Here is a 22,540-nt window from a genome sequence, read left to right on the forward strand (position 1 = left end):
CTCCTATATGGATACATGTAGTTGGAACTCTAAATCGAACACGGTTTGTGCTAGCTCTTTGAAACTTCACACAATAAAGTAGTTCCTAGTTCTATCTCGATGTTTTGTTTCCTATTGATGTAGCCCTAAGCAGAGACTGGCGCAAATCACTTTCATGGAAAGGGGTTGCCAAGCTTCCAAAAAACTACGAATTTCCTGAAATCTCAGCACACATTTTTTCACCTAATCTTGATGACACTTACAGGTAATGATCAGTACCGCAATCCCACTAGGCTCACCGAATTTTGTTCTTCTAGGTTAAACCGATCGTTGGCAGTAACAGTTTTAATTTTTATATTTCACTCTGTTTTCTCCTATATGGATACATGTAGTTGGAACTCTAAATCAAACACGGTTTGTCTAGCTCTTTAAAACTTGACACAATAAAGTAGTTCCAAGTTCTATCTCTATGGTTTGTTTCCTATTGATGTAGACCTAAGCAGAGACTGGCGCAAATCACTTTCATGGAAAGGGGTTGCCAAGCTTCCAAAAAACTTCGAGTTTCCTGAAATCTCAGCACACATTTTTTCAACCAAACTTGATGACACTTTCAGGTAATGATCAGTACCCCAATGCCACTTGGCTCACAACTTTCGTTCTTCTAGGTTAAACCGTTCGTTGGCAGTAACAGTTTAAATTTTTAGGTTTCACTCTGTTTTCTCCTATGAGGATACATATACTTGGAAGTCTAAATCAAACACGGTTTGTGCTAGCTCTTTGAAACTTGACACAAAAAAGTAGTTCCAAGTTCTATCTCTATGGTATGTTTCCTATTGATGTAGCCCTAAGCAGAGACTGGCGCAAATCACTTTCATGGAAACGGGTTGCCAAGCTTCCAAAAAACAACGAGTTTCCTGAAATCTCAGCACACATTTTTTCACCCAATCTTGATCACACTTACAGGTCATGATCAGTACACCAATGTCACTTGGCTCACCAAATTTCATTCTTCTAGGTTAAACCGTTCGTTGGCAGTAACAGTTTTAATTTTTAGGTTTCACTCTGTTTTCTCCTATATGGATACATATAGTTGGAACTCTAAATAAAACACGGTTTGTGCTAGCTCTTTGAAACTTGACACAATTAAGTAGTTCCAAGTTCTATCTCTATGGTTTGTTTCCTATTGATGTAGCCCTAAGCAGAGACTGGCGCAAATCACTTTCATAGAAATGGGTTGCCAAGCTTCCAAAAAACTACGAGTTTCCTGAAATCTCAGCACACATTTTTTCACCCATTCTTGATGGCACTTACAGGTAATGATCAGTACCCCAATGCCACTTGGCTCACCAAATTTCGTTCTTCTAGGTTAAACCGTTTGTTGGCAGTAACAGTTTTAATTTTTAGGTTTCACTCTGTTTTCTCCTATATGGATACATGTAGTTGGAACTCTAAATCAAACACGGTTTGTGCTAGCTCTTTGAAACTTGACACAATAAAGTAGTTCCAAGTTCTATCTCTATGGTTCGTTTCCTATTGATGTAGACCTAAGCAGAGACTGGCGCAAATCACTTTCATGGAAAGGGTTTGCCAAGCTTCCAAAAAACTACGAGTTTCCTGAAATCTCAGCACACATTTTTTCACCCAATCTTGATGACACTTACAGGTAATGATCAGTACCCCAATGCCACTTGGCTCACCAAATTTCGTTCTTCTAGGTTAAACCGTTCGTTGGCAGTAACAGTTTTAATTTTTAGGTTTCACTCTGTTTTCTCCTATATGGATACATATAGTTGGAACTCTAAATAAAACACGGTTTGTGCTAGCTCTTTGAAACTTGACACAATTAAGTAGTTCCAAGTTCTATCTCTATGGTTTGTTTCCTATTGATGTAGCCCTAAGCAGAGACTGGCGCAAATCACTTTCATAGAAATGGGTTGCCAAGCTTCCAAAAAACTACGAGTTTCCTGAAATCTCAGCACACATTTTTTCACCCATTCTTGATGGCACTTACAGGTAATGATCAGTACCCCAATGCCACTTGGCTCACCAAATTTCGTTCTTCTAGGTTAAACCGTTTGTTGGCAGTAACAGTTTTAATTTTTAGGTTTCACTCTGTTTTCTCCTATATGGATACATGTAGTTGGAACTCTAAATCAAACACGGTTTGTGCTAGCTCTTTGAAACTTGACACAATAAAGTAGTTCCAAGTTCTATCTCTATGGTTCGTTTCCTATTGATGTAGACCTAAGCAGAGACTGGCGCAAATCACTTTCATGGAAAGGGTTTGCCAAGCTTCCAAAAAACTACGAGTTTCCTGAAATCTCAGCACACATTTTTTCACCCAATCTTGATGACACTTACAGGTAATGATCAGTACCCCAATGCCACTTGGCTCACCAAATTTCGTTCTTCTAGGTTAAACCGTTCGTTGGCAGTAACAGTTTTAATTTTTAGGTTTCACTCTGTTTTCTCCTATATGGATACATATAGTTGGAACTCTAAATAAAACACGGTTTGTGCTAGCTCTTTGAAACTTGACACAATTAAGTAGTTCCAAGTTCTATCTCTATGGTTTGTTTCCTATTGATGTAGCCCTAAGCAGAGACTGGCGCAAATCACTTTCATAGAAATGGGTTGCCAAGCTTCCAAAAAACTACGAGTTTCCTGAAATCTCAGCACACATTTTTTCACCCATTCTTGATGGCACTTACAGGTAATGATCAGTACCCCAATGCAACTTGGCTCACCAAATTTCGTTCTTCTAGGTTAAACCGTTTGTTGGCAGTAACAGTTTTAATTTTTAGGTTTCACTCTGTTTTCTCCTATATGGATACATGTAGTTGGAACTCTAAATCAAACACGGTTTGTGCTAGCTCTTTGAAACTTGACACAATAAAGTAGTTCCAAGTTCTATCTCTATGGTTTGTTTCCTATTGATGTAGCCCTAAGCAGAGACTGGCGCAAATCACTTTCATAAAAAGGGTTTGCCAAGCTTCCAAAAAACTACGAGTTTCCTGAAATCTCAGCACACATTTTTTCACCCAATCTCGATGGACTTACAGGTAATGATCAGTTCCCCAATGCCTCCTGGCTCACCAAATTTCGTTCTTCAAGGTTAATCCGTTCGTTGGCAGTAACAGTTTTAATTTTTAGGTTTCACTCTGTTTTCTCCTATATGGATACATGTAGTTGGCACTCTAAATCAAACACGGTTTGTGCTAGCTCTTTGAAACTTGACACAATAAAGTAGTTCCAAGTTCTATCTCTATGGTTTGTTAACTATTAATGTAGCCCTAAGCAGAGACTGGCTCAAATCACTTTCATGGAAAGGGGTTGCAAAGCTTCCAAAAAACTTCGCGATTCCTGAAATCTCAGCACACATTTTTTCACCCAATCTTGATGACACTTACAGGTAATGATCAGTACCCCAATGCCACTTGGTTCACCAAATTTCGTTCTTCTAGGTTAAACCGTTCGTTGGCAGTAACAGTTTTAATTTTTAGGTTTCACTCTGTTTTCTCCTATATGGATACATATAGTTGGAACTCTAAATAAAACACGGATTGTGCTAGCTCCTTGAAACTTGACACAATTAAGTAGTTCCAAGTTCTATCTCTATGGTTTTTTCCTATTGATGTAGCCCTAAGCAGAGACTGGCACAAATCACTTTCATAGAAATGGGTTGCCAAGCTTCCAAAAAACTACGAGTTTCCTGAAATCTCAGCACACATTTTTTTCACACAATCTTCATGACACTTTCACATAGTGATCAGTACCCCAATCCCTCTTGGCTCACCAAATTTCGTTCTTCTAGGTTAAACCGTTTGTTGGCAGTAACAGTTTTAATTTTTAGGTTTCACTCTGTTTTCTCCTATATGGATATATGTAGTTGGAACTCTAAATCAAACACGGTTTGTGCTAGCTCTTTGAAACTTGACACAATAAAGTAGTTCCAAGTTCTATCTCTATGGTTTGTTTCCTATTGATGTAGCCCTAAGCAGAGACTGGCGCATATCACTTTCATAGAAAGGGTTTGCCAAGCTTCCAAAAAACTACGAGTTTCCTGAAATCTCAGCACACATTTTTTCACCCAATCTCGATGGACTTACAGGTAATGATCAGTACCCCAATGCCACTTGGCTCAACAACTTTCGTTCTTCTAGGTTAAACCGTTCGTTGGCAGTAACATTTTAAATTTTTAGGTTTCACTCTGTTTTCTCCTATGAGGATACATATACTTGGAAGTCTAAATCAAACACGGTTTGTGCTAGCTTTTTGAAACTTGACACAATAGAGTAGTTACATGATCTATCTCTATGGTTTTTTTCCTATTGATGTAGCCCTAAGCAGAGACTGGCGCAAATCACTTTCATGGAAAGGGGTTGCCAAGCTTCCAAAAAACTACGAGTTTCCTGAAATCTCAGCACACATTTTTTCATCCAATCTTGATGACACTTTCAGGTAATGATCAGTACCCCAATCCCACTTGGCTCCCCAAATTTCGTTCTTCTAGGTTAAACCGATCGTTGGCAGTAATAGTTTTAAATTTTATATTTCACTCTGTTTTCTCCTGTATGGATACATGTAGTTTGAACTCTAAAACAAACACGGTTTGTGTTATCTCTTTGAAACTTGACACAATAATGTATTTCCAAGTTCTATCTCTATGGTTTGTTTTCTATTGATGTAGCCCTAAGCACAGATCGGCTCAAATCACTTTCATGGAAAGGGGTTGCCAAGCTTCCAAAAAACTACGAGTTTCCTGAAATCTCAGCACACATTTTCTCACCCAATCTTGATGACACTTTCAGGTAATGATCAGTACCCCAATCCCACTTGGCTCACCAAATTTTGTTCTTCTAGATTAAACTGTTCGTTGGCAGTAACAGTTTTAATTTTTAGGTTTCACTCTGTTTTCTCCTATATGGATACATGTAGTAGGAACTCTAAATCAAACACGGTTTGTGCTAGCTCTTTGAAACTTGACACAAAAAAAGTAGTTCCAAGTTCTATCTCTATGGTTTGTTTCCTATTGATGTAGCCCCAAGCAGAGACTGGCGTAAATCACTTTCATGGAAACGGGTTGCCAAGCTTCCAAAAAACAAAGAGTTTCCTGAAATCTCAGCACACATTTTTTCACCCAATCTTGATCACACTTACAGGTCATGATCAGTACACCAATGTCACTTGTCTCACCAAATTTCGTTCTTCTAGGTTAAACTGTTCGTTGGCAGTAACACTTTTTTTTTTTTAAAGATAGAGTGAGAGAGGAGAGAGAGAGAGAGAGAGAGAGAGAGAAAGAGAGAGAGAGAGAGAGAGAATTTTTAATATTTATTTTTTAGTTCTCGGCAGACACAACATCTTTGTTGGTATGTGGTGCTGAGGATCGAACCCGGGTCGCACGCATGCCAGGCGAGCGCGCTACCGCTTGAGCAACATCCCCAGCCCGGCAGTAACACTTTTAATTTTAGGTTTCACTCTGTTTTCTCCAATACGGATACATGTAGTTGGAACTCTAAATCAAACACGGTTTGTGCTAGCTCTTTGAAACTTGACACAATAAAGTAGTTCCAAGTTCTATCTCTATGTTTTGTTTCCTATTGATGTAGCCCTAAGCCGAGACTGGCACAAATCACTTTCATGGAAAGGGGTTGCCAAGCTTCCAACAAACTAGGAGTTTCCTGAAATCTCAGCACACATTTTTTCCCCCAATCTTGATGACACTTACAGGTAATGATCAGTAACCCAATGCCAGTTGGCTCACCAAAATTCGTTCTTCTAGGTTAAACCGTTCGTTGGCAGTAACAGTTTTAATTTTTATGTTTCACTCTGTTTTCTCCTATATGGATACATGTAGTTGGAACTCTAAATCAAACACGGTTTGTGCTAGCTCTTTGAAACTTGACACAATAAAGTAGTTCCAAGTTCTATCTCTATGGTTTGTTTCCTATTGATGTATCCCTAAGCAGAGACTGGCGCAAATCACTTTCATAGAAAGGGGTTGCCAAGCTTCCAAAAAACTACGAGTTTCCTGAAATCACAGCACACATTTTTTCACCCAATCTTGATGGCACTTACAGGTAATGATCAGTACCCCAATGCCACTTGGCTCACCAAATTTCTTTCTTCTAGGTTAAACCGTTCGTTGGCAGTAACAGTTTTAATTTTTAGGTTTCACTCTGTTTTCTCCTATAGGGATACATGTATTTGGAACTCTAAATCAAACACGGTTTGTGCTAGCTCTTTGAAACTTGACACAATAAAGTAGTTTCAAGTTCTATCTCTATGGATTGTTTCCTATTAATGTAGCCCTAAGGACAGACCGGAGCAAATCACTTTCATGGAAAGGGGTTGCGAACCTTCCAAAAAGTACGAGTTTCCTGAAATCTCAGCACACATTTTTTCACCAAATCTTCATGACACTGTCAGGTAATGATCAGTACCCCAATCCCACTTGGCTCAACAAATTTCGTTCTTCTAGGTTAAACCGGTCGTTGGCAGTAACAGTTTTAATTTTTAGGTTTCACTCTGTTTTCTCCTATATGGATACATGTAGTTGGAACTCTAAATTAAACACGGTTTGTGCTAGCTCTTTGAAACTTGACACAATAAAGTAGTTCCAAGTTCTATCTCTATGGTTTGTTTCCTATTAATGTAGCCCTAAGCAGAGACTGGCTCAAATCACTTTCATGGAAAGGGGTGGCCAAGCTTCCAAAAAACTTCGAGTTTCCTGAAATCTCAGCACACATTTTTTCACCCAATCTCGATGGACTTACAGGTAATGATCAGTTCCCCAATGCCTCCTGGCTCACCAAATTTCGTTCTTCAAGGTTAAACCGGTCGTTGGCAGTAACAGTTTTAATTTTTAGGTTTCACTCTGTTTTCTCCTATATGGATACATGTAGTTGGAACTCTAAATCAAACACGGTTTGTGCTAGCTCTTTGAAACTTGACACAATAAAGTAGTTCCAAGTTCTATCTCTATGGTTTGTTTCCTATTGATGTAGACCTAAGCAGAGACTGGCGCAAATCACTTTCATGGAAAGGGGTTGCCAAGCTTCCAAAAAACTACGAGTTTCCTGAAATCTCAGCACACATTTTTTCAACCAATCTTGATGACACTTTCAGGTAATGATCAGTACCCCAATGCCACTTGGCTCAACAACTTTCGTTCTTCTAGGTTAAACCGTTCGTTGGCAGTAACATTTTAAATTTTTAGGTTTCACTCTGTTTTCTCCTATGAGGATACATATACTTGGAAGTCTAAATCAAACACGGTTTGTGCTAGCTTTTTGAAACTTGACACAATAGAGTAGTTACATGATCTATCTCTATGGTTTTTTTCCTATTGATGTAGCCCTAAGCAGAGACTGGCGCAAATCACTTTCATGGAAAGGGGTTGCCAAGCTTCCAAAAAACTACGAGTTTCCTGAAATCTCAGCACACATTTTTTCATCCAATCTTGATGACACTTTCAGGTAATGATCAGTACCCCAATCCCACTTGGCTCCCCAAATTTCGTTCTTCTAGGTTAAACCGATCGTTGGCAGTAATAGTTTTAAATTTTATATTTCACTCTGTTTTCTCCTGTATGGATACATGTAGTTTGAACTCTAAAACAAACACGGTTTGTGTTATCTCTTTGAAACTTGACACAATAATGTATTTCCAAGTTCTATCTCTATGGTTTGTTTTCTATTGATGTAGCCCTAAGCACAGATCGGCTCAAATCACTTTCATGGAAAGGGGTTGCCAAGCTTCCAAAAAACTACGAGTTTCCTGAAATCTCAGCACACATTTTCTCACCCAATCTTGATGACACTTTCAGGTAATGATCAGTACCCCAATCCCACTTGGCTCACCAAATTTTGTTCTTCTAGATTAAACTGTTCGTTGGCAGTAACAGTTTTAATTTTTAGGTTTCACTCTGTTTTCTCCTATATGGATACATGTAGTAGGAACTCTAAATCAAACACGGTTTGTGCTAGCTCTTTGAAACTTGACACAAAAAAAGTAGTTCCAAGTTCTATCTCTATGGTTTGTTTCCTATTGATGTAGCCCCAAGCAGAGACTGGCGTAAATCACTTTCATGGAAACGGGTTGCCAAGCTTCCAAAAAACAAAGAGTTTCCTGAAATCTCAGCACACATTTTTTCACCCAATCTTGATCACACTTACAGGTCATGATCAGTACACCAATGTCACTTGTCTCACCAAATTTCGTTCTTCTAGGTTAAACTGTTCGTTGGCAGTAACACTTTTTTTTTTTTTTTAAAGATAGAGTGAGAGAGGAGAGAGAGAGAGAGAGAGAGAGAGAGAGAGAGAGAGAGAGAGAGAGAGAATTTTTAATAATTATTTTTTAATTCTCGGCAGACACAACATCTTTGTTGGTATGTGGTGCTGAGGATCGAACCCGGGTCGCACGCATGCCAGGCGAGCGCGCTACCGCTTGAGCAACATCCCCAGCCCGGCAGTAACACTTTTAATTTTAGGTTTCACTCTGTTTTCTCCAATACGGATACATGTAGTTGGAACTCTAAATCAAACACGGTTTGTGCTAGCTCTTTGAAACTTGACACAATAAAGTAGTTCCAAGTTCTATCTCTATGTTTTGTTTCCTATTGATGTAGCCCTAAGCCGAGACTGGCACAAATCACTTTCATGGAAAGGGGTTGCCAAGCTTCCAACAAACTAGGAGTTTCCTGAAATCTCAGCACACATTTTTTCCCCCAATCTTGATGACACTTACAGGTAATGATCAGTAACCCAATGCCAGTTGGCTCACCAAAATTCGTTCTTCTAGGTTAAACCGTTCGTTGGCAGTAACAGTTTTAATTTTTATGTTTCACTCTGTTTTCTCCTATATGGATACATGTAGTTGGAACTCTAAATCAAACACGGTTTGTGCTAGCTCTTTGAAACTTGACACAATAAAGTAGTTCCAAGTTCTATCTCTATGGTTTGTTTCCTATTGATGTATCCCTAAGCAGAGACTGGCGCAAATCACTTTCACAGAAAGGGGTTGCCAAGCTTCCAAAAAACTACGAGTTTCCTGAAATCACAGCACACATTTTTTCACCCAATCTTGATGGCACTTACAGGTAATGATCAGTACCCCAATGCCACTTGGCTCACCAAATTTCTTTCTTCTAGGTTAAACCGTTCGTTGGCAGTAACAGTTTTAATTTTTAGGTTTCACTCTGTTTTCTCCTATAGGGATACATGTATTTGGAACTCTAAATCAAACACGGTTTGTGCTAGCTCTTTGAAACTTGACACAATAAAGTAGTTTCAAGTTCTATCTCTATGGATTGTTTCCTATTAATGTAGCCCTAAGGACAGACCGGAGCAAATCACTTTCATGGAAAGGGGTTGCGAACCTTCCAAAAAGTACGAGTTTCCTGAAATCTCAGCACACATTTTTTCACCAAATCTTCATGACACTGTCAGGTAATGATCAGTACCCCAATCCCACTTGGCTCAACAAATTTCGTTCTTCTAGGTTAAACCGTTCGTTGGCAGTAACAGTTTTAATTTTTAGGTTTCACTCTGTTTTCTCCTATATGGATACATGTAGTTGGAACTCTAAATCAAACACGGTTTGTGCTAGCTCTTTGAAACTTGACACAATAAAGTAGTTCCAAGTTCTATCTCTATGGTTTGTTTCCTATTAATGTAGCCCTAAGCAGAGACTGGCTCAAATCACTTTCATGGAAAGGGGTGGCCAAGCTTCCAAAAAACTTCGAGTTTCCTGAAATCTCAGCACACATTTTTTCACCCAATCTCGATGGACTTACAGGTAATGATCAGTTCCCCAATGCCTCCTGGCTCACCAAATTTCGTTCTTCAAGGTTAAACCGGTCGTTGGCAGTAACAGTTTTAATTTTTAGGTTTCACTCTGTTTTCTCCTATATGGATACATGTAGTTGGAACTCTAAATCAAACACGGTTTGTGCTAGCTCTTTGAAACTTGACACAATAAAGTAGTTCCAAGTTCTATCTCTATGGTTTGTTTCCTATTAATGTAGCCCTAAGCAGAGACTGGCTCAAATCACTTTCATGGAAAGGGGTTGCCAAGCTTCCAAAAAACTTCGAGTTTCCTGAAATCTCAGCACACATTTTTTCACCCAATCTCAATGGACTTACAGGTAATGATCAGTTCCCCAATGCCTCCTGGCTCACCAAATTTCGTTCTTCAAGGTTAAACCGGTCGTTGGCAGTAACAGTTTTAATTTTTAGGTTTCACTCTGTTTTCTCCTATATGGATACATGTAGTTGGAACTCTAAATCAAACACGGTTTGTGCTAGCTCTTTGAAACTTGACACAATAAAGTAGTTCCAAGTTCTATCTCTATGGTTTGTTTCCTATTGATGTAGACCTAAGCAGAGACTGGCGCAAATCACTTTCATGGAAAGGGGTTGCCAAGCTTCCAAAAAACTATGAGTTTCCTGAAATCTCAGCACACATTTTTTCAACCAATCTTGATGACACTTTCAGGTAATGATCAGTACCCCAATGCCACTTGGCTCAACAACTTTCGTTCTTCTAGGTTAAACCGTTCGTTGGCAGTAACATTTTAAATTTTTAGGTTTCACTCTGTTTTCTCCTATGAGGATACATATACTTGGAAGTCTAAATCAAACACGGTTTGTGCTAGCTTTTTGAAACTTGACACAATAGAGTAGTTACATGATCTATCTCTATGGTTTTTTTCCTATTGATGTAGCCCTAAGCAGAGACTGGCGCAAATCACTTTCATGGAAAGGGGTTGCCAAGCTTCCAAAAAACTACGAGTTTCCTGAAATCTCAGCACACATTTTTTCATCCAATCTTGATGACACTTTCAGGTAATGATCAGTACCCCAATCCCACTTGGCTCCCCAAATTTCGTTCTTCTAGGTTAAACCGATCGTTGGCAGTAATAGTTTTAAATTTTATATTTCACTCTGTTTTCTCCTGTATGGATACATGTAGTTTGAACTCTAAAACAAACACGGTTTGTGTTATCTCTTTAAAACTTGACACAATAATGTATTTCCAAGTTCTATCTCTATGGTTTGTTTTCTATTGATGTAGCCCTAAGCACAGATCGGCTCAAATCACTTTCATGGAAAGGGGATACCAAGCTTCCAAAAAACTACGAGTTTCCTGAAATCTCAGCACACATTTTCTCACCCAATCTTGATGACACTTTCAGGTAATGATCAGTACCCCAATCCCACTTGGCTCACCAAATTTTGTTCTTCTAGATTAAACTGTTCGTTGGCAGTAACAGTTTTAATTTTTAGGTTTCACTCTGTTTTCTCCTATATGGATACATGTAGTAGGAACTCTAAATCAAACACGGTTTGTGCTAGCTCTTTGAAACTTGACACAAAAAAAGTAGTTCCAAGTTCTATCTCTATGGTTTGTTTCCTATTGATGTAGCCCCAAGCAGAGACTGGCGTAAATCACTTTCATGGAAACGGGTTGCCAAGCTTCCAAAAAACAAAGAGTTTCCTGAAATCTCAGCACACATTTTTTCACCCAATCTTGATCACACTTACAGGTCAGGATCAGTACACCAATGTCACTTGTCTCACCAAATTTCGTTCTTCTAGGTTAAACTGTTCGTTGGCAGTAACACTTTTTTTTTTTAAAGATAGAGTGAGAGAGGAGAGAGAGAGAGAGAGAGAGAATTTTTAATATTTATTTTTTAGTTCTCGGCAGACACAACATCTTTGTTGGTATGTGGTGCTGAGGATCGAACCCGGGTCGCACGCATGCCAGGCGAGCGCGCTACCGCTTGAGCAACATCCCCAGCCCGGCAGTAACACTTTTAATTTTAGGTTTCACTCTGTTTTCTCCTATATGGATACATGTAGTTGGAACTCTAAATCAAACACGGTTTGTGCTAGCTCTTTGAAACTTGACACAATAAAGTAGTTCCAAGTTCTATCTCTATGGTTTGTTAACTATTAATGTAGCCCTAAGCAGAGACTGGCTCAAATCACTTTCATGGAAAGGGGTTGCCAAGCTTCCAACAAACTAGGAGTTTCCTGAAATCTCAGCACACATTTTTTCACCCAATCTTGATGACACTTACAGGTAATGATCAGTAACCCAATGCCAGTTGGCTCACCAAAATTCGTTCTTCTAGGTTAAACCGTTCGTTGGCAGTAACAGTTTTAATTTTTATGTTTCACTCTGTTTTCTCCTATATGGATACATGTAGTTGGAACTCTAAATCAAACACGGTTTGTGCTAGCTCTTTGAAACTTGACACAATAAAGTAGTTCCAAGTTCTATCTCTATGGTTTGTTTCCTATTGATGTATCCCTATGCAGAGACTGGCGCAAATCACTTTCATAGAAAGGGGTTGCCAAGCTTCCAAAAAACTACGAGTTTCCTGAAATCACAGCACACATTTTTTCACCCAATCTTGATGGCACTTACAGGTAATGATCAGTACCCCAATGCCACTTGGCTCACCAAATTTCTTTCTTCTAGGTTAAACCGTTCGTTGGCAGTAACAGTTTTAATTTTTAGGTTTCACTCTGTTTTCTCCTATAGGGATACATGTATTTGGAACTCTAAATCAAACACGGTTTGTGCTAGCTCTTTGAAACTTGACACAATAAAGTAGTTTCAAGTTCTATCTCTATGGATTGTTTCCTATTAATGTAGCCCTAAGGACAGACCGGAGCAAATCACTTTCATGGAAAGGGGTTGCGAACCTTCCAAAAAGTACGAGTTTCCTGAAATCTCAGCACACATTTTTTCACCAAATCTTCATGACACTGTCAGGTAATGATCAGTTCCCCAATCCCACTTGGCTCAACAAATTTCGTTCTTCTAGGTTAAACCGTTCGTTGGCAGTAACAGTTTTAATTTTTAGGTTTCACTCTGTTTTCTCCTATATGGATACATGTAGTTGGAACTCTAAATCAAACACGGTTTGTGCTAGCTCTTTGAAACTTGACACAATAAAGTAGTTCCAAGTTCTATCTCTATGGTTTGTTTCCTATTAATGTAGCCCTAAGCAGAGACTGGCTCAAATCACTTTCATGGAAAGGGGTGGCCAAGCTTCCAAAAAACTTCGAGTTTCCTGAAATCTCAGCACACATTTTTTCACCCAATCTCGATGGACTTACAGGTAATGATCAGTTCCCCAATGCCTCCTGGCTCACCAAATTTCGTTCTTCAAGGTTAAACCGGTCGTTGGCAGTAACCGTTTTAATTTTTAGGTTTCACTCTGTTTTCTCCTATATGGATACATGTAGTTGGAACTCTAAATCAAACACGGTTTGTGCTAGCTCTTTGAAACTTGACACAATAAAGTAGTTCCAAGTTCTATCTCTATGGTTTGTTTCCTATTAATGTAGCCCTAAGCAGAGACTGGCTCAAATCACTTTCATGGAAAGGGGTTGCCAAGCTTCCAAAAAACTTCGAGTTTCCTGAAATCTCAGCACACATTTTTTCACCCAATCTCAATGGACTTACAGGTAATGATCAGTTCCCCAATGCCTCCTGGCTCACCAAATTTCGTTCTTCAAGGTTAAACCGGTCGTTGGCAGTAACAGTTTTAATTTTTAGGTTTCACTCTGTTTTCTCCTATATGGATACATGTAGTTGGAACTCTAAATCAAACACGGTTTGTGCTAGCTCTTTGAAACTTGACACAATAAAGTAGTTCCAAGTTCTATCTCTATGGTTTGTTAACTATTAATGTAGCCCTAAGCAGAGACTGGCTCAAATCACTTTCATGGAAAGGGGTTGCCAAGCTTCCAACAAACTAGGAGTTTCCTGAAATCTCAGCACACATTTTTTCACCCAATCTTGATGACACTTACAGGTAATGATCAGTAACCCAATGCCAGTTGGCTCACCAAAATTCGTTCTTCTAGGTTAAACCGTTCGTTGGCAGTAACAGTTTTAATTTTTATGTTTCACTCTGTTTTCTCCTATATGGATACATGTAGTTGGAACTCTAAATCAAACACGGTTTGTGCTAGCTCTTTGAAACTTGACACAATAAAGTAGTTCCAAGTTCTATCTCTATGGTTTGTTTCCTATTGATGTATCCCTAAGCAGAGACTGGCGCAAATCACTTTCATAGAAAGGGGTTGCCAAGCTTCCAAAAAACTACGAGTTTCCTGAAATCACAGCACACATTTTTTCACCCAATCTTGATGGCACTTACAGGTAATGATCAGTACCCCAATGCCACTTGGCTCACCAAATTTCTTTCTTCTAGGTTAAACCGTTCGTTGGCAGTAACAGTTTTAATTTTTAGGTTTCACTCTGTTTTCTCCTATAGGGATACATGTATTTGGAACTCTAAATCAAACACGGTTTGTGCTAGCTCTTTGAAACTTGACACAATAAAGTAGTTTCAAGTTCTATCTCTATGGATTGTTTCCTATTAATGTAGCCCTAAGGACAGACCGGAGCAAATCACTTTCATGGAAAGGGGTTGCGAACCTTCCAAAAAGTACGAGTTTCCTGAAATCTCAGCACACATTTTTTCACCAAATCTTCATGACACTGTCAGGTAATGATCAGTACCCCAATCCCACTTGGCTCAACAAATTTCGTTCTTCTAGGTTAAACCGTTCGTTGGCAGTAACTGTTTTAATTTTTAGGTTTCACTCTGTTTTCTCCTATATGGATACATGTAGTTGGAACTCTAAATCAAACACTGTTTTTGCTAGCTCTTTGAAACTTGACACAATAAAGTAGTTCCAAGTTCTATATCTATGGATTCTTTCCTATTGATGTAGCCCTAAGCAGAGACTGGCGCAAATCACTTTCATTGAAAGGAGTTGCCAAGCTTCCAAAAAACTACGAGTTTCCTGAAATAAAGCACACATTTTTTCACCTAATCTTGATGACACTTACAGGTAATGATCAGTACCCCAATCCCACTTGGCTAACCGAATTTTGTTCTTCTAGGTTAAACCGTTCGTTGGCAGTAACAGTTTTAATTTTTAGGTTTCACTCGGTTTTCTCCTATATGGATACATGTAGTTGGAACTCTAAATCAAACACGGTTTGTGCTAGCTCTTTGAAACTTGACACAATAAAGTAGTTCCAAGTTCTATCTCTATGTTTTGTTTCCTATTGATGTAGCCCTAAGTAGAGACTGGCACAAATCACTTTCATGGAAAGGGGTTGCCAAGCTTCCAAAAAACTACGAGATTCCTGAATTCTCAGAACACATTTTTTCCCCCAATCTTGATGACACTTACAGGTAATGATCAGTACCGCAATGCCACTTGGCTCACCAAATTTCGTTCTTCTAGGTTAAACCGTTCGTTGGCAGTAACAGTTTAAATTTTTAGGTTTCACTCTGTTTTCTCCTATATGGATACATGTAGTTGGAACTCTAAATCAAACATGGTTTGTGCTAGCTCTTTGAAACTTAACACAATAAAGTAGTTCCAAGTTCTATCTCTATGGTTTGTTTCCTATTGATGTAGCCCTAAGCATAGACTGGCGCAAATCTCTTTCATGGAAAGGGTTTGCCAGGCTTCCAAAAAACTATGAGTTTCCTGAAATCTCAGCACACATTTTTTCACCCAATCTTGATGACACTTACAGGTAATGATCAGTACCCCAATGCCACTTGGCTCACCAAATTTCGTTCTTCTAGGTTAAACCGTTCGTTGGCAGTAACAGTTTTAATTTTTAGGTTTCACTCTGTTTTCTCCTATATGGATTCATGTATTTGGAACTCTAAATCAAACACGGTTTGTGCTAGCTCATTGAAACTTGACACAATAAAGTAGTTCCACGTTCTATCTCTATGTTTTGTTTCCTATTGATGTAGCCCTAAGCAGAGACTGGCACAAATCACTTTCATGGAAAGGGGTTGCCAAGCTTCCAAAAAACTACGAGTTTCCTGAAATCTCAGCACACATTTTTTCACCCCATCTCGATGGCACTTACAGGTAATGATCAGTTCCCCAATGCCTCTTGGCTCACCAAATTTCATTCTTCTAGATTAAACCGTTCGTTGGCAGTAACAGTTTTAATTTTTAGGTTTCACTCTGTTTTCTCCTATATGGATACATGTATTTGGAACTCTAAATCAAACACAGTTTGTGCTAGCTCTCTGAATCTTGACACAATAAAGTAGTTCTAAGTTCTATCACTATGGTTTGTTTCCTTTTAATGTAGCCCTAAGCACAGACCGGCACAAATCACTATCATGGAAAGGGGTTCCCAAGCTTCCAAAAAGTACGATTTCCTTAAATCTCAGCACAAATTTTTTCACCCAATCATGATGACACTTTCAGGTAATGATCAGTACCCCAGTCCCACTTGGCTCACCAAATTTCGTTCTTCTAGGTTAATCCGTTCGTGGGCAGTAACAGTTTAAATTTTTAGGTTTCAATCTGTTTTCTCCTATATGGATACATGTAGTTGGAACTCTGAATCGAACACGGTTTGTGCTCGCTCTTGAAACTTCACACAATAAAGTAGTTCCAAGTTCTATCTCTATGTTTTGTTTCCTATTGATGTAGCTCAAAGCATAGACTGGCCCCAATCACTTTGTTGGAAAGGGGTTGACAAGCTTCCAAAAAACTACGAGTTTCCTGAAATCTCAGCACACATTTTTTCACCCAATCTTGATGACACAATCAGGTAATGATCAGTACCCCAATCCCACTTGGCTCACCAAATTTCGTTCTTCTAGGTTAAACCGTTCGTTGGCAGTAACAGTTTTAATTTTTAGGTTTCACTCTGTTTTCTCCTATATGGATACATGTAGTTGGAACTCTAAATCGAACACGGTTTGTGCTAGCTCTTTGAAACTTCACAAAATAAAGTAGTTCCTAGTTCTATCTCGATGTATTGTTTCCTATTGATGTAGCCCTAAGCAGAGACTGGCACAAATCACTTTCATGGAAAGGGTTTGACAAGCTTCCATAAAACTACGAGTTTCCTGAAATCTCAGCACACATTTTTTCACCCAATCTTGATGACACTTTCAGGTAATGATCAGTACACCAATCCCACTTGGCTCACCAAATTTCGTTCGTCTAGGTTAAACCGTTCGTTGGCAGTAACAGTATAAATTTTTAGGTTTCACTCTGTTTTCTCCTATATGGATACATGTAGTTGGAACTCTAAATCAAACACGGTTTGTGCTAGCTCTTTGAAACTTGACACAATAAAGTAGTTCCAAGTTCTATCTCTATGGTTTGTTTCCTATTCATGTAGTCCTAAGCAGAGACTGGCGCAAATCACTTTCATGGAAAGGGGTTGCCAGGCTTCCAAAAAACTACGAGTTTTGTGAAATCTCAGCACACATTTTTTCAACCAATCTTGATGACACTTTCAGGTAATGAGCAGTACCCCAATCCCACTTGGCTCTCCAAATTTCGTTCTTCTAGGATAAACCGTTCGTTGGCAGTAACAGTTTAAATTTTTAGGTTTCACTCTGTTTTCTCCTATATGGATACATGTAGTTGGAACTCTAAATCAAACACGGTTTGTGCTAGCTCTTTGAAACTTGACACAATTAAGTAGTTCTAATTTGTATCTCTATGGCTTGTTTCCTATTGATGTAGCCCTAAGCAGAGACCGGCGTAAATCACTTTCATTGAAAGGAGTTGCCAAGCTTCCAAAAAACTACGAGTTTCCTGAAATAAAGCACACATTTTTTCACCTAATCTTGATGACACTTACAGGTAATGATCAGTACCCCAATCCCACTTGGCTAACCGAATTTTGTTCTTCTAGGTTAAACCGTTCGTTGGCAGTAACAGTTTTAATTTTTAGGTTTCACTCGGTTTTCTCCTATATGGATACATGTAGTTGGAACTCTAAATCAAACACGGTTTGTGCTACCTCTTTGAAACTTGACACAATAAAGTAGTTCCAAGTTCTATCTCTATGGTTTGTTCCCTATTGATATAGCCCAAAGCAGAGACTGGCGCAAATCACTTTCATGGAAAGGGGTTGCCAGGCTTCCAAAAAACTACGAGTTTCCTGAAATCTCAGCACACATTTTTTCCCAGAATCTTGATGACACTTTCAGGTAATGATCAGGACACCAATCCCACTTGGCTCACCAAATTTCGTTCTTCTAGGTTAAACCGTTCGTTGGCAGTAAGAGTTTTAATTTTTAGGCTTCAGTCTGTTTTCTCCTATATAGATACATGTAGTTGGAACTCTAAATCAAACACGGTTTGTGCTAGCTCTTTGAAACTTGACACAATAAAGTAGTTCTAAGTTCTATCTCTATGCTTTGTTTCCTATTGCTGTAGTCCTACGCAAAGACTGGCGCAAATCACTTTCATGGAAAGGGGTTGCCAAACTTCCAAAAAACTTCGAGTTTCCTGAAATCTCAGCACACATTTTTCACCCTATCTTGATGACACTTTCAGGTAATGATCAGAACCGCAATACTACTTGGCTCACCTAATTTCGTTCTTCTATGTTAAACCGTTCGTTGGCAGTAACAGTTTTAATTTTTAGTCTTCAGTCTGTTTTCTCCTATATTGATACATGTAGTTGGAACTCTAAATCAAACACGGTTTGTGCTAGCTCTTTGAAACTTGACACAATAAAGTAGTTCCAAGTTCTATCTCTATGGTTTGTTTCCTATTCATGTAGTCCTAAGCAGAGACTGGCGCAAATCACTTTCATGGAAAGGGGTTGCCAGGCTTCCAAAAAACTACGAGTTTTCTGAAATCTCAGCACACATTTTTTCAACCAATCTTGATGACACTTTCAGGTAATGAGCAGTACCCCAATCCCACTTGGCTCACCAAATTTCGTTCTTCTAGGATAAACTGTTCATTGGCAGTAACAGTTTAAATTTTTAGGTTTCACTCTGTTTTCTCCTATATGGATACATGTTGTTGGAACTCTAAATCAAACACGGTTTGTGCTAGCTCTTTGAAACTTGACACAATTAAGTAGTTCTAATTTGTATCTCTATGGCTTGTTTCCTATTGATGTAGCCCTAAGCAGAGACCGGCGTAAATCACTTTCATTGAAAGGAGTTGCCAAGCTTCCAAAAAACTACGAGTTTCCTGAAATAAAGCACACATTTTTTCACCTAATCTTGATGACACTTACAGGTAATGATCAGTACCCCAATCCCACTTGGCTAACCGAATTTTGTTCTTCTAGGTTAAACCGTTCGTTGGCAGTAACAGTTTTAATTTTTAGGTTTCACTCGGTTTTCTCCTATATGGATACATGTAGTTGGAACTCTAAATCAAACACGGTTTGTGCTAGCTCTTTGAAACTTGACACAATAAAGTAGTTCCAAGTTCTATCTCTATGTTTTGTTTCCTATTGATGTAGCCCTAAGTAGAGACTGGCACAAATCACTTTCATGGAAAGGGGTTTCCAAGCTTCCAAAAAACTACGAGATTCCTGAATTCTCAGAACACATTTTTTCGCCCAATCTTGATGACACTTACAGGTAATGATCAGTACCGCAATGCCACTTGGCTCACCAAATTTCGTTCTTCTAGGTTAAACCGTTCGTTGGCAGTAACAGTTTAAATTTTTAGGTTTCACTCTGTTTTCTCCTATATGGATACATGTAGTTGGAACTCTAAATCAAACATGGTTTGTGCTAGCTCTTTGAAACTTGACACAATAAAGTAGTTCCAAGTTCTATCTCTATGGTTTGTTTCCTATTGATGTAGCCCTAAGCATAGACTGGCGCAAATCTCTTTCATGGAAAGGGTTTGCCAGGCTTCCAAAAAACTATGAGTTTCCTGAAATCTCAGCACACATTTTTTCACCCAATCTTGATGACACTTACAGGTAATGATCAGTACCCCAATGCCACTTGGCTCACCAAATTTCGTTCTTCTAGGTTAAACCGTTCGTTGGCAGTAACAGTTTTAATTTTTAGGTTTCACTCTGTTTTCTCCTATATGGATTCATGTATTTGGAACTCTAAATCAAACACGGTTTGTGCTAGCTCATTGAAACTTGACACAATAAAGTAGTTCCACGTTCTATCTCTATGTTTTGTTTCCTATTGATGTAGCCCTAAGCAGAGACTGGCACAAATCACTTTCATGGAAACGGGTTGCCAAGCTTCCAAAAAACTACGAGTTTCCTGAAATCTCAGCACACATTTTTTCACCCCATCTCGATGGCACTTACAGGTAATGATCAGTTCCCCAATGCCTCTTGGCTCACCAAATTTCGTTCTTCTAGATTAAACCGTTCGTTGGCAGTAACAGTTTTAATTTTTAGGTTTCACTCTGTTTTCTCCTATATGGATACATGTATTTGGAACTCTAAATCAAACACAGTTTGTGCTAGCTCTCTGAATCTTGACACAATAAAGTAGTTCTAAGTTCTATCACTATGGTTTGTTTCCTTTTAATGTAGCCCTAAGCACAGACCGGCACAAATCACTATCATGGAAAGGGGTTGCCAAGCTTCCAAAAAGTACGATTTCCTTAAATCTCAGCACAATTTTTTTCACCCAATCATGATGACACTTTCAGGTAATGATCAGTACCCCAGTCCCACTTGGCTCACCAAATTTCGTTCTTCTAGGTTAATCCGTTCGTGGGCAGTAACAGTTTAAATTTTTAGGTTTCACTCTGTTTTCTCCTATATGGATACATGTAGTTGGAACTCTGAATCGAACACGGTTTGTGCTCGCTCTTGAAACTTAACACAATAAAGTAGTTCCAAGTTCTATCTCTATGTTTTGTTTCCTATTGATGTAGCTCTAAGCATAGACTGGCCCCAATCACTTTGTTGGAAAGGGGTTGCCAAGCTTCCAAAAAACTACGAGTTTCCTGAAATCTCAGCACACATTTTTTCACCCAATCTTGATGACACAATCAGGTAATGATCAGTACCCCAATCCCACTTGGCTCACCAAATTTCGTTCTTCTAGGTTAAACCGTTCGTTGGCAGTAACAGTTTTAATTTTTAGGTTTCACTCTGTTTTCTCCTATATGGATACATGTAGTTGGAACTCTAAATCAAACACGGTTTGTGCTAGCTCTTTGAAACTTGACACAATAAAGTAGTTCCAAGTTCTATCTCTATGGTTTGTTTCCTATTGATGTATCCCTAAGCAGAGACTGGCGCAAATCACTTTCATAGAAAGGGGTTGCCAAGCTTCCAAAAAACTACGAGTTTCCTGAAATCACAGCACACATTTTTTCACCCAATCTTGATGGCACTTACAGGTAATGATCAGTACCCCAATGCCACTTGGCTCACCAAATTTCTTTCTTCTAGGTTAAACCGTTCGTTGGCAGTAACAGTTTTAATTTTTAGGTTTCACTCTGTTTTCTCCTATAGGGATACATGTATTTGGAACTCTAAATCAAACACGGTTTGTGCTAGCTCTTTGAAACTTGACACAATAAAGTAGTTTCAAGTTCTATCTCTATGGATTGTTTCCTATTAATGTAGCCCTAAGGACAGACCGGAGCAAATCACTTTCATGGAAAGGGGTTGCGAACCTTCCAAAAAGTACGAGTTTCCTGAAATCTCAGCACACATTTTTTCACCAAATCTTCATGACACTGTCAGGTAATGATCAGTACCCCAATCCCACTTGGCTCAACAAATTTCGTTCTTCTAGGTTAAACCGGTCGTTGGCAGTAACAGTTTTAATTTTTAGGTTTCACTCTGTTTTCTCCTATATGGATACATGTAGTTGGAACTCTAAATTAAACACGGTTTGTGCTAGCTCTTTGAAACTTGACACAATAAAGTAGTTCCAAGTTCTATCTCTATGGTTTGTTTCCTATTAATGTAGCCCTGTGGTGAGCCGTTTCTTCAGACCGGTCGCCATTACAAGATGGCGCCGGCCTCGTTGTGGTCTGTGACAAACAACTCCTTCTTTGGGAGAGTTGGCACTTGGTTCTTTGACACCCTATGAGAAAGCTCCACGTGGCAGCTTCACATTGGGTGTTCGGATACTTTATTAAGGCTGGGAGGGGCTTCCGGAAAAGGAAGAACTCTGCAGAGCCTGAATAAACAGCTGTAAGAAGATTCCCGGTGTTGCGTCTTCCTTGCGGGCAAGGGGGTCGCGACAAGTGGTGCCGAGACCCGGGAAAATCAAAACTTGCAAGTCGTCAGAGGTGGTGCACTGAACAGTCCCGGTAAGTGGGACCCCATAGTCCCGGTGAGTGGGACCCGACAGTCCCGTGGGTGGGACCCGATAGTCCCGGTGGGCGGGACCTGATAGTCCCGGTTAGTGGGACCCGCGACCAAAGCGGAATCAGCTCCTCTCCTAAGAAAGAGAGAGCCTCATATTTTATTGCAGCTGCACTGTGTACTTTCACTTTTGTTTTCTGTGTTTCTTTTGTTGCTGTGTCCTGTTTTATTTGGCTACTGTCTGAAAAGATCAGCACTCCAGGCGCTAGACACTCCCTTACTAGTTTTTCACACAAATATGTAACAAGGCCTCTGGCCTTGAGCTGGGCTTCACAGTGCTGAGTACATTTCTAAGATAAGGGAGTTACTAACTGGGCTCCATGGTAACAGCTGGCAGGAGGAGGAACTGGAAAGGGAGATAGAGGAACTGGAGGGTCGAATGAAGAAGTCAAGATTTAAAGCATCTACG

This window comes from Spermophilus citellus (assembly GCF_964194105.1).
Source record: "Spermophilus citellus genome assembly, chromosome: 14".
NCBI classification, from domain to species: Eukaryota; Metazoa; Chordata; class Mammalia; order Rodentia; family Sciuridae; genus Spermophilus; species Spermophilus citellus.